This window comes from Peromyscus leucopus, unplaced genomic scaffold (assembly GCF_004664715.2).
Source record: "Peromyscus leucopus breed LL Stock unplaced genomic scaffold, UCI_PerLeu_2.1 scaffold_1128, whole genome shotgun sequence".
Taxonomy (NCBI): domain Eukaryota; kingdom Metazoa; phylum Chordata; class Mammalia; order Rodentia; family Cricetidae; genus Peromyscus; species Peromyscus leucopus.
Window position 1 is genome coordinate 13,454 of NW_023504257.1, and position 11,377 is coordinate 24,830.

The 11,377-nt window shown below is 46.0% G+C and overlaps 1 pseudogene; it reads right to left on the reverse strand.

The window, feature by feature from the left end:
• Window positions 1-282: 282 nt before the first annotated feature.
• LOC114686131 lies at window positions 283-9,238 on the reverse strand (annotated as a pseudogene).
• Between the last annotated feature and the right edge of the window lie 2,139 nt (window positions 9,239-11,377).

The window sequence follows — 11,377 nt, forward strand, 5'->3', positions numbered from 1 at the left end:
ACAGACACATACATGCATATATATTTATATATATAAAAGGCTGGAGAGATAGCTCAGAGATTAAGAGCACTGGCTGCTCCTCCAGAGGTCCTGAGTTCAATTCCCACACCCACATGGTGGCTCACAACCATCTGTAATGAGATCTGCTGCCCTCTTCTGGCATGCAGGCAGGATGCGGTACACATATAATAAATAAATAAGTCTAAAAAAAAGATTAAAAAAAAAAAAAAAAAAAAAAAAACCACCGAAAAGGCTCTTGTTTTCTGGGCGGGGATATCCACTTTAGGAAGGGAACTTATTAACGCAAGCAGACCCGCAGCCCCGTGCCAGGTTCTTCTTCAGGGCCACCCTCACCTCCTTGTTCCTCAGGGTGTAGACCACAGGGTTCGAGCAACGGCGTCACCACCGTGTAGAACACCGCCACCAGGCGGTCCTGGGAGGGATTGGCCCAGAGTCTGGCCGCAGGTAGCTGATGGAGGCACAGCCAAAATGCACTATGACCACAGTGAGGTGGGCCGCGCAGGTGGAGAAGGCTTTGCGCCTTCCGCGGCTGAAGGGATCCTCACGATGGCTGCCACGATGAAGCGTAGGAGAGGAGGATGAGGAGGAAGGAGAACAGCACCACCAGGATGCTCAGGAAGAAGATGCCAAGTGCTTTGTGCGTGCTCTCTGCACAACTGAGCTTCAGCACAGGGGCGATGTCACAGAAAGAAGTGTTCCACGCGGCCCGTGCCGCAGAAGGGCGAGGAGAAGATCATACAGGTTTCGACCAAGGCCACCGAGAAACCAGAGCAGAAATCAGATATTCCCAATATACAGGCAAACGGCGGGTCTCATGATCATAGAGTAGGCGGCAAGGGATGGCAGATGGCCACATACCTGTCGTAGCCATCAGTGTAAAGCAGGAAACAGTTTATTGCATCCCCAAGACCAAAAAGAAGAACATCTGGCCCGACAGCCCGCCGATGGAGATGGCCTGGCTCTCCATCAGCAGATGGGCCAGCAATGTTGGGTGATGGTGACCAGGGTTGTAGCAGGTCTCAGAGAGGGAGAGCACAGCCAGGAAGCGGTACATGGGATGTGGAGGGTGCGGTCCACCTGGATGATGGTGATGATGGTGGCGTTGCCACTGAGTGTGACAGGTAGGTGAGGCAGGAACAAGGTGAAGAGAGTGGACCTCAGTTCTGGGAGGTTGGAGAATCCCACCAGCACGAACTCTGTCACCAGCCAGGTCCCATTGTCCTGCTGCTTCTCGGGAGCCTGAGAGGAGATAGGATTACTGGGACAAGGCAGGGGCAGTGAGGCCTCAGGTGGGGCAGGAGGATCATCACTGGTTTGCAGACAGGAGAGAGACTCAGAAATGCTCAGTTATTACCCAGCCAGCGAGGTATCTCCTCAATATGCAAGAACTTAGAAGGCAAAGATACTTCACATGTGGGGGGAGAAAGAAGAAACGTTAGTGTCCTAGTTTACCGTCTACTGCGGTATGAAACTCTCTGACAAGAAGAAACTGAGGGGAGGAATGGGGTTAACCTAGCTCACAGCTCCAGGTTAGAGTCAGTCACAGCAGGGAAGTCAGCCCAGGGACAGCCAGGAGCAGAGAGGGTGAACGCATGCATGCGTACTCACCTGCTTCCTTGCTTGTGTTTGGCCTGGTCTCTCCATTCTTGCACAGTTCAGGACCCCTCACCTGGGGAATGGTGCTGCCAACGGTGGGCTGAGTCTTTGTCTACATGAATTCAGCCAGTTTCCCAGAGACATGCCCACAGGCCAACGCTATGCAGAGAATCCCTCATTCAGACTCTCTTTCCAGGTGATTCTCAGTTGTATCAAGCTGTCAATAAGAACAGTCAGTTACTTCACTGAATATCTCTAGAAGCAGAGCCTACATAAGGACCCAAGAGAAAATAACTGATCTCAGGGTAATCCAAAAAAACAAAACAAACAAAAACCGGACAGGGGCTGGTTAGCCAGTGGTAGCTTGCCTGTCTAGCAGGCATGAGAACCTGGGCTGAATGCCTAGTACCGTTCACAAGAAAACAGCGAGAGAGAGAGCAACAAAACAAAACAGAGCGATGACTTTGGAGGTGGCTGGGAGACAGTTCCGGGACACAGCCAACATAAAGTGTGTCAATCTGGAATCCTACCCATGGAGGCGATTGCCATTACATCACACTGGGAATCTCTGAAAAAGTGTTGAGAAACACACACCTCAGGGTCACCCTCCTTAAGGCTGAGGGACGTGGGCTTCTCTGTCAACTCCCATTAGTCACTTGTTGAGGGCCCCACGAGATGGCTGAGCACAAAAAGGCACTTGCTGTGCAAGTTCCGAGACCTGACTTCCGCCCTCAGCATCCACATGAGGAGGGAAGAGGAAACCAGTTCCCTAAAGTTGTCCTCCGGCCTCCAAATGCGGCCATGGCTCGCGTGCCACTACCACAGCGATGGTGAGAACGAAAATGACATGGTAACAACACCAGTAACTAAAACAAGGCTGAACAAGTCGCAGGGGCTGCTGAGATGGCCTCAGCAGCTAAAGGAAACTGACATCCAATCCCTGAAATCCTCACGGTGGAAGAACTGACTCCTGAAAGTTGTCCTCTGACTTCCACCCTCAAGTTATGGCACTCTTGTACTCCCCTGCTCTCTCTCTCTCTCTCTCTCTCTCTCTCTCTCTCTCTCTCTCTCTCTCTCTCTCTCTCTCTCTCTCTCTCACACACACACACACACACACACACACACACATTAACTTGAAGTGCAATAATTATGGACAGTCATGCTATCCTCTGTCTCTGTTGTTTCAACTGTTCACTATCTGTCTTTTGAAGCTGAAGAGCATGGAACACCTCACCGAAAGGACCCAAAGAAAATAAAAGACAGCCAGGCGGTGGTGGCACACACCTTTAATCCCAGCACTTGGGAGGCAGAGGCAGGTAGATCTTTGTGAATTTGAGGTCAGCCTGGTCTACAGAGCGAGTTCAGGAAACGCACAAAGCTATACAGAGAAACCCTGTCTTGAAAAAAAAAAACAAAAAAACAAACAAAAAAAAAAAAGACAAGACAATAAAGTCTTACATGGGTCACACTGTGAGTATAAGATAGATGGGCCATGAGTTCAGGGTCAGTCTGGGCTACACAGCAAGCTCCTGCCTCCAGAACAAACACAAAAGGCATACTATTTCCATACAATCCATGGATCCCTGTATACACTTTAAATCAACTTGAAATTACTTATTAAGATACAATGTAATTTAAATACTAATGTAAATAGTTGTACTAGATTGTTTAAAGGAATAATGATCTTAAAGTTTGGTACTGTTCAATACAGATGCCACCCTAGAAGGGCTAACTGCATTTCCTTCTCCTTTTATTTATTGATTTTTTGCACGTGTATATGTGCATGTATTTGCATGAAGGTGGGGGCAAGGGGTTAGTATCCAGTGTCTTTCTCAATTGCTCTCCACCTAGTACATCAAGGCAGGGTCTCCCTGAGCCCGGAACTCACTGATTAGCTAGTCCAGGGTCTTCCCGAGCCCGGAACTCACTGATTAGCTAGTCCAGGTCTCCCTGAGCCCAGAACTCACTGATTAGCTAGTCTAGGGTCTCCCTGAGCTGGAACTCACTGATTAGCTAGTCTAGGGTATCCCTAAGCCCGGAATGCACTGATTAGCTAGTCTAGGGTCTCCCCGAGCCCAGAACTCACTGATTAGCTAGTCCAGGATCTCCCTGAGCCCAGAACTCACTGATTTAGCTAATCTAGGTAGCCAGCTCACTTCAGTTTCCTCTGTCTTCATTTCCTGTATGCTGGGGTTGCAGGCAGACCATCATGTCTACCTGGAACATACATGGTCTCTGCAGATTTGAACTCTGGTCCTCAATATGCATGTATACCTGTGTGCACACATGCACAAAACATGCACATACACACCACCAAAAACATACACAGAAAAAAGTCCCTAAAAACAAACAAACAAACAAACAAAAAAAGAGAATGAAGTTCTACTGATATCAATCAGTATTCTAATGCCTTTAATTAAGAAACACACCTTTGTGTTGACCAGAAAACCGGATTCAAACACATAACTACAGTTCCAATCATCTTAAATTTTTTGAGATTTATTTGTATTTTATTGTATGAATGTTTTGCTTGCATGTGCTATGTGCATGCCTAGTGCTCGCAGAGGTCAGAAGGCATTGGATCCCCTGGAACTAGAGTTAATAGATAAGTTCTGAGCCACCGGATGGGCGCTGATCCTCTGCCAGTGCAACAAGTGCTCTTAACCCTGGAGCCCTCTCTCCAGACTCACGTTCCATCATTCCGACAGCAAAAGAGCTTGCATAGAGCACGTGATAGCACAGAACCAGCAGTCCTCATCTGCTCACTTAAAGCCCATGATGGAATCTACACCCCATGAAGGCCCCAGAACAGCGCTTGCCTGCAGGGCTTACCTGTGGGTGCTGAGTTCAGGGGCAGACCCAGGATCCTTCCTGAGAACTGGGGAGGGCAGAGGGCCAGGAGTGCTGGGGAGGGAGTCTGGTGCCTCCCTACTTCCCTGCTGCTTCAAGCTCTCACCCACATAGATCTGTGTGCGTGTGCGTGCGCATGCTTGTGTGTGTGTGTGTGTGTGTGTGTGTGTGTGTGCTCATGTAGTCCAGGCTGCATGAGCATGTACCCCACACACCCAAACCCACTCATCACCTTGTCTCACCACCTCCTGTGCCCCAGGGTTCCGGGTCTGAAGGGTTCAGAGCTGGGCAGGAGCTCCTCTAGTTCCCTTCTGAGCACACTGAGGATTCTCCAGGATCCCACAGACTCAACTCAGATGGGAATTAAACCCTGTTCAAGCCAGCTCCATGGATGGGGTCACTGTCAAGGCAATCTAAACCGTTCTCCTCCTCCACTCATTCTCAGGTCTCACTGAAGGTGGCATTGGGCAGGTGGCTTCTGCAGCCAGAACTCAACTCACCATGGCCAGGATAGGCTCTCACATCCCTGTGAACATCCCTCTCTGCCTAAGAAGGGAGGGGCTGAGGACCCACATTCTCCTATTCTGGGTCCCTGGAGCTGCTGCCACAGAGGCTCTGCAGTCACTAACAAGCCCCCAGGGCCAGGCTGGTGTGTTGTGAGGAGTGCTCCCTCCTGGAGCTAGACACCCAGGGTCTTCTTCCCCAGCACCCAGCCCTGAGCCTCACAGTAGGGAAGGATTAATTGGAATCCCCTTTGGGGACAGCAGTCACAGAACATCCCTCACTCCATCCCTGCTCCCAGTTTGCAATCAGTGCCACCTCAGCTGTGCAAGGCTGCTTCCCAAAGACCTGTGTTTGTGGGGGAAGAAGTCAATGATTTCATATTGTTACTCAGGAAGCTCGGACGAAATTAGGGTTCCACAGTCCTCACATGCTTGCTCTTTTCAGATACTTTTAGTCCTGTAAATAATCTCAGGAAACTCTCTGGTTCACTAAGCTAGACCGGGTTGGAATTGTTTCTCCACGTTGCTCTAGTGTCTCATCTGGGGTAAACTGTCACTTATGTCTTTCCAAAAAAGTCACAATAATTAATGCCTGAGGAGAGACTGATGGAACCAAGGATGAGTTGAGCAGTGGTTGCATGGCCCACGCAATGCGTGCTGAGACCTGGGGCTGGCTGGGCTGATCTCTGAGAAGGTGGAGGGTCCCCAGAGGCAATCCTGATATGACTGTCTTGCTCCCTGTGTGTGTGGGATGGTGTATCTCCTTACTGTAGTGGTGGCCACATGCTCCCTGGGATGAGTGATTGAACGTGCAACCAAACTGAGCTGTCTGGGAGTGGAAACGAGTCTCTGATGGACTGGCTACTCAAACCATGAGGGGTAGTTGCTTATTACTATTGGTGAAATTATTAAGGCCACTCCATGTAGTAAAAAGGGAGGTTTATTTTATTTTATTTATTTATTTATTTATTTGTTTTTTTGGTTTTTTCGAGACAGGGTTTCTCTGTGTAGCTTTGCGCCTTTTTCCTGGAGCTCACTTGGTAGCCCAGGCTGGCCTCGAACTCACAAAGATCCACCTGCCTCTGCCTCCCAAGTGCTGGGATTAAAGGCGTGCACCACCACCCCTGGCTGGGAGGTTTATTTTGTGGGGTAACTCACAAGTGAATGGATAGTTTACAGAGTCTGGGAAAGGCATGGCGCAGTCTGGCGTTGTTCTATGGAGAACTCTGCTCAGTCTACCTCCAGCGTCCAGGGTCCAGGCACTAAGAGAGCCCATGCATCTGAAACCTGGGTCTTCAGCATCCTCTCTCATCCCTGCCTTATAGGTGTGACTGTTACCAAAGCCTCAATGGGGGTTGGAGCTTCCAGGTCAAAGCTGGAATGGCTACCCACTACATCTCCCCCTTTTGTCTAAATAAGAAGGTTCTAACCTAATACAAGACTATATACAAAGGAACGGTTATCAAGGAGGCAGAGGCAGGTGGATCTGGAGTTCGCGGCCAGCCTGAATGGTTGGTGACTGTTTTTTATAGCATGTTATGATATCATTCCTAGAAACATGCATTCATTTGTATTCATTTTTTGAGAGTGTAGGAATTTTAATCTGGGTTTTTCACTGTTGTAAGAGATCTCAGCCCCAAAGATTTATTGCTACATTTTACATATGGCTTTAGCCTTCCTCTCTGTCCTTCTGGCCCTATGCATTCAACCCATCTCGAATCTGTTTTATCTGATATAGGGTTCCAGTCCCTAGAAGTTGGACATCTACCTCTTGAAGAGACCAATTCGGATACCATGATTTTGGTATAATTATAGTCACATCTGCACCTGTGTCTACCAGGCCTTCCAGAACCAGGCTTTAATTAGAATTCTAAGCTTTGGTCTTTATTCATTTATGGAAGTCTGCCAAAATATTTGTTTTATTGTGTTCTTTGTAAACTGTGATCATGTATCAGAGCTGTTTTATCATCCATTGCAGTATCAGTTTTTACATTAGGCATTGGTTTATTAGTTGTCCTGGAGAGGAATTTCTTCCACAGTGGCTGGGAATGTTCGTATCATGTTTGATTTGGGGCCTGCAAGAGGCCCCCTGAGGCATTTTCCACCAGTAAAGGGTTGCCTCGTATATCTATTTTTGATTGCACTCTGGTCCAATGTCAGCCTTTGCCACATCTTCTACATAATCCAGGAGGTGGTTGAGGTGTCCTGTTTAGGCTATTCCTAGAAGGAGTATTACTTCTAGGAGACCCCATGTACAGTTTTTACTTATATGACCTGGTGTACCACATTTAAAACATTTGGTACATGGGGCTTCTTTCACCTCTGGGATTTGTCTCTCCTATCCAAGCCTCATTACTGTAGTTAAGAGACTCAACACCATTAGTATATTGAATCCATTCTTCCAAAGGAGCTGATCTGATCTTTAATGGTGTAAGTATTCTTCTGCATTCTGCATTAGCATTGTCGACACCAAGGACTCAGTTAATACTTTTCTTAATTCTTTATCTGACACAGCTTTTATAGCTGTGTTCAGCCTTTGTAAAAAATCAGTGAAGGGTTTGCGGTCCCTGAAATATCTTTGTGTATACCTCAGTTGGTTTTCTAGGTTCTGGAATTTTTTCCCAAGCATTTAGAGCTGCTGTTCGGCATAGGGATATTGTATGCTCATCATAAGTGGCTTGTACATTCCTGTCAGCGAAACATCCTCACCAAGTATTTGATCTTGGGAGATCACAAAACCTCTGATTTTACCTTGTTGTTCTAAATTTTTTGCCTCTTCTCTCAACCAGCTTTTCCACTGTAACTGCTGGCTATATTCTAGAACAGCTGAAATTAACTGATGCCAGTCATCTGGAATGATTCTATGTGAGGTAGACCACGAATTTAACATCTGTCTCACATATGTGGAATGTATCCCATACGTAACTACTGTTTCCTTTATATTTTTAAAGTCCCTTGTTGAAATTGGTTGTAATGTATATGTCATATATGGCTCGGGATGTGTGTCATCTGCTGGCTTCTCATGGTGATAACAGGATAAGCCATTGTATGAGAGCCATTTGGAGATGTTACAACCTCTATGGTCTTGACCTTCTGCTTATTAGTTCCCTTGTCATGTTTACTGAGAGTTTCTTCTAGGGCTTGCAAACGAGCACTAGGTCTGTTCTAGGGAGTGAACCTCCTCTCTTGCAAGGGACTCCATATTTCTCATGGAATCATAGAAGTTTTTATGTTCTCAGAAACACATGATTCCATGGACCTTATCCTATCAATTAACGATAATCTTTCTTCCTTATATACTGTCTGAGTAGCCACAACTTCACTCTGGAGAGTTAGTGTTCTATCCATTAAATATTCATATTTATTATCAATAAAATCAATTTTGGGTACAAGCCTGTTTTGTAAATCTGATTAGCAGATTCTAGAGAAAGAATATTTTTATTAAATCCTTTAGCAGATTCCAGAGAAAGAATCTTTTTCTGTAAGCTTCATTGCTATTTTCTTAAATAGCAGATTCCAGAGAGAGAATCTTTTTCTGTAAGCCTTCATTGCTATCTTTTGTAAAAGCAGATTCCAGAGAGAGAATCTTTTTCTGTAAGTCTTCATTGCTATTTTTAAAGCCTGTATCAGTCCCAATAATGACTCATCTTTGTTCTTATTATTAAACCAGTGTTTGAACACTGTGTGAATTATTACAGTGAATGTCAAAATGGTACAGGCCAGATATGCCTTAGGAAGGTCGTATGTTTCCAGGAAAATGTCATTCATCATACAGGCAATAAGGTTTTTAAATTCTTGTGAGGTAATGTTGTCGGCCATACTATAGAATTACTCAAATTTGTCAGTTAATTTAAAGGTGTAAAATTATCAAGTACTTTTACTTGATAAGACACTGGTTTGCCTATCTTACCTTTCCGTGGTTTGGGGGTGTAGTAGCACTTTTCAGCCAGCAGGAGGTGTTGGTATAGCTCCAAAGCAGGTCCTGTTGAATGCCTTGGCAGGCCATAGAGTGGGCACAGGCAGGAGGCGGTGGTAGGCAGTTTTTTGGTGACTCCCTGGAGCTTCAGGGCTTGGGGAGTTCCAGGCCGCTCTAAGCCCCTCTCTACCTCTGCAGACAAGAGGTCTGCTAGCAGGCAGGGCTCCAAGCCCTCGTGAAACTGTGGAAGCCTCAGGCTAGGGCGGGGAGCTGGCACTCGGAAGAGGGGGAACACCTCACTCTGGATTTCGTTGGTCTGGGGGCTAAAGTTGCTGTGGAACTGAGACCTCATTAGTTCCTTTTCAGGAATGGAACCGTGTAGGTTTTTCCTGGTTTTAAAGAAGCTGTGGTACCCTGAAGCTTCAGGTACCCTCCAGCCAGGGAGGAAGCTGAGGGTGGGAGCCACCCAGGCCTTTGGAATTTGCCCCACGTTGGGCGCCAGATATTGATGAAATTATTAAGGCCACTTAATAATTATTAAGGGGTAAAATGGAGGTATTGTTTTGCATTTTTAAGTTACATTTCTCTCTCTTTCTATGAGTGTGTGTGTGTGTGTGTGTGTGTGTGTGTAAGTCCTCATGCATGTGTTTGTATGTATGCATGCATGCACAGGAGCAAATGTGTGCTTTGGTCAGAGGACAACTTCAAGAAGTCAATTCTCTCCTCCATCATGTGGGCTTCTAAGACTGAACTCAGATCATCAGGCTTGTGGCAAGTGCCTTAGTCCTCTGAGCCATCTTGTCAGCCTGGTTTGCATTTCTTACAGCTAGGTAGCCAGTCAATGTGCAAAAATAATAGAAGTTTTATCTGTGCCAAAGAGTCCTTCCTAGGATCCAAAAACTTGTAACTTATGACAAGATCAAGAGACTGAGGAGGAAGAGAACATGGTAGAAGTAATAAAGATACCTTTAAGGTCCAACCTTTAATAGAGAAGGAAAACCTATGATTCACCATACAGACAGGGTTGGCTAGATGGCTCAGCAGATAAAGGTGCCTGCTTCCAAGCCTGATAACCTGAATTCAATTCCAGGATCCTCCAGTGGAAGGACAGAACCATTACCTACAACTTATTATTCAATATGGTATGCTTGCCCATGCATGCACACATACACATAATAAACAAGTATTTTTAAGAATTAAAAAAAAACCTGCATAGAGGACAACAACAGTGAGCAGAGATGAAGGGAACATGGTAGTGATAGAAGATGCCTTCAGGTCTGATTTTAAATAGCGAGGAAGGAAAACTGTGATTCAACATGCAGACAGGAGCTTAACATTGGGACTTAACAGGAGCCAATACTGTGACATGGGACTGGAGAGACAGCTTAGTGGTTAAGCTGACTGGCTGCCCTTGCAGAGGACCTAGGTTCAATTCCACTACCTGCATGCAGATCACAACCAGCTATAACCCAGTTCCAGGGGATCTAATGCTCTCACCTGACCTCTGTAGGCACACACGTGATGTACAGACATGCACAGACAAAAACACTCATACACATAAACTAATTTTTCTTTTTAATACTAGAGTATTATTACAATATTTCTCCCTGCTCTCCTTCAAATTTACGGCTTCTTTTCACTAATTGTTATTGCATGAATATATGTTTATGCATATACAAACACATTCTAAGTATAACCTGTTTAGTCCATATAATGCTACTTATATTTATTGAAAGAAAGAAAGGAAGGAAGAAAAGAAGAAAGAAAGAAGCTATGTCAGGGAATATCTGGCACATGAGTTCCTTGAATTGGAAAATGCTTCTAAACAAGAATGGAAAAGCCAGTCACATCCTGGCTTGTGAGGACACAGAGGTGGACGGAAGCAGTCTGAGTGCTATAGAAACAGAAAAACCAAGTAACTCTGCATTCTTCCTCCAGACAAAGACTGCATGACCTGAGCTAATATGAGGGAAATCAGTCCCTAACGGACTATCGCTGTCTGAGGTCTCTATGGACATCAAGGAATGGAGATGTAAGAAGTACATTCTTACTGACGGAACTGGCAGAGAGAGGCCGTGCTGGATGCTCAGCTCACCGATCTGCACAGGATTGTGTTTGTGGGATGGACAAGGAATGCAGCAGGTTCCTTGGGGCGGGTCTGGGACTTCCGTGGCTCTGCTGACTCCAATAGTGGAACATGATCTTCAGGAGACAGGAGAGACTGTAGTAGAGCTGAATGATTTGGACAAGCATGTAAATCTGGTCAGTAAAGTTCAAAAGCAATCAAGAGGAGGTGAGACAAGGGCCAAGTGGACAAAACAGTCTGTTCAAGTCACTTTGTGAGGGCAAATGTGGCATGGGTCTAGCCAGAGTTCAGTCTAAATGCTGTGGAAATGTGGAAGTGTGAAAAACAAAAAGAACCGCACCTGCCTGGCGAGCTCCCTTGAGGTTCAAGACTTTGCCCACATCTCTTGTGAAACCCAGTTCTCCC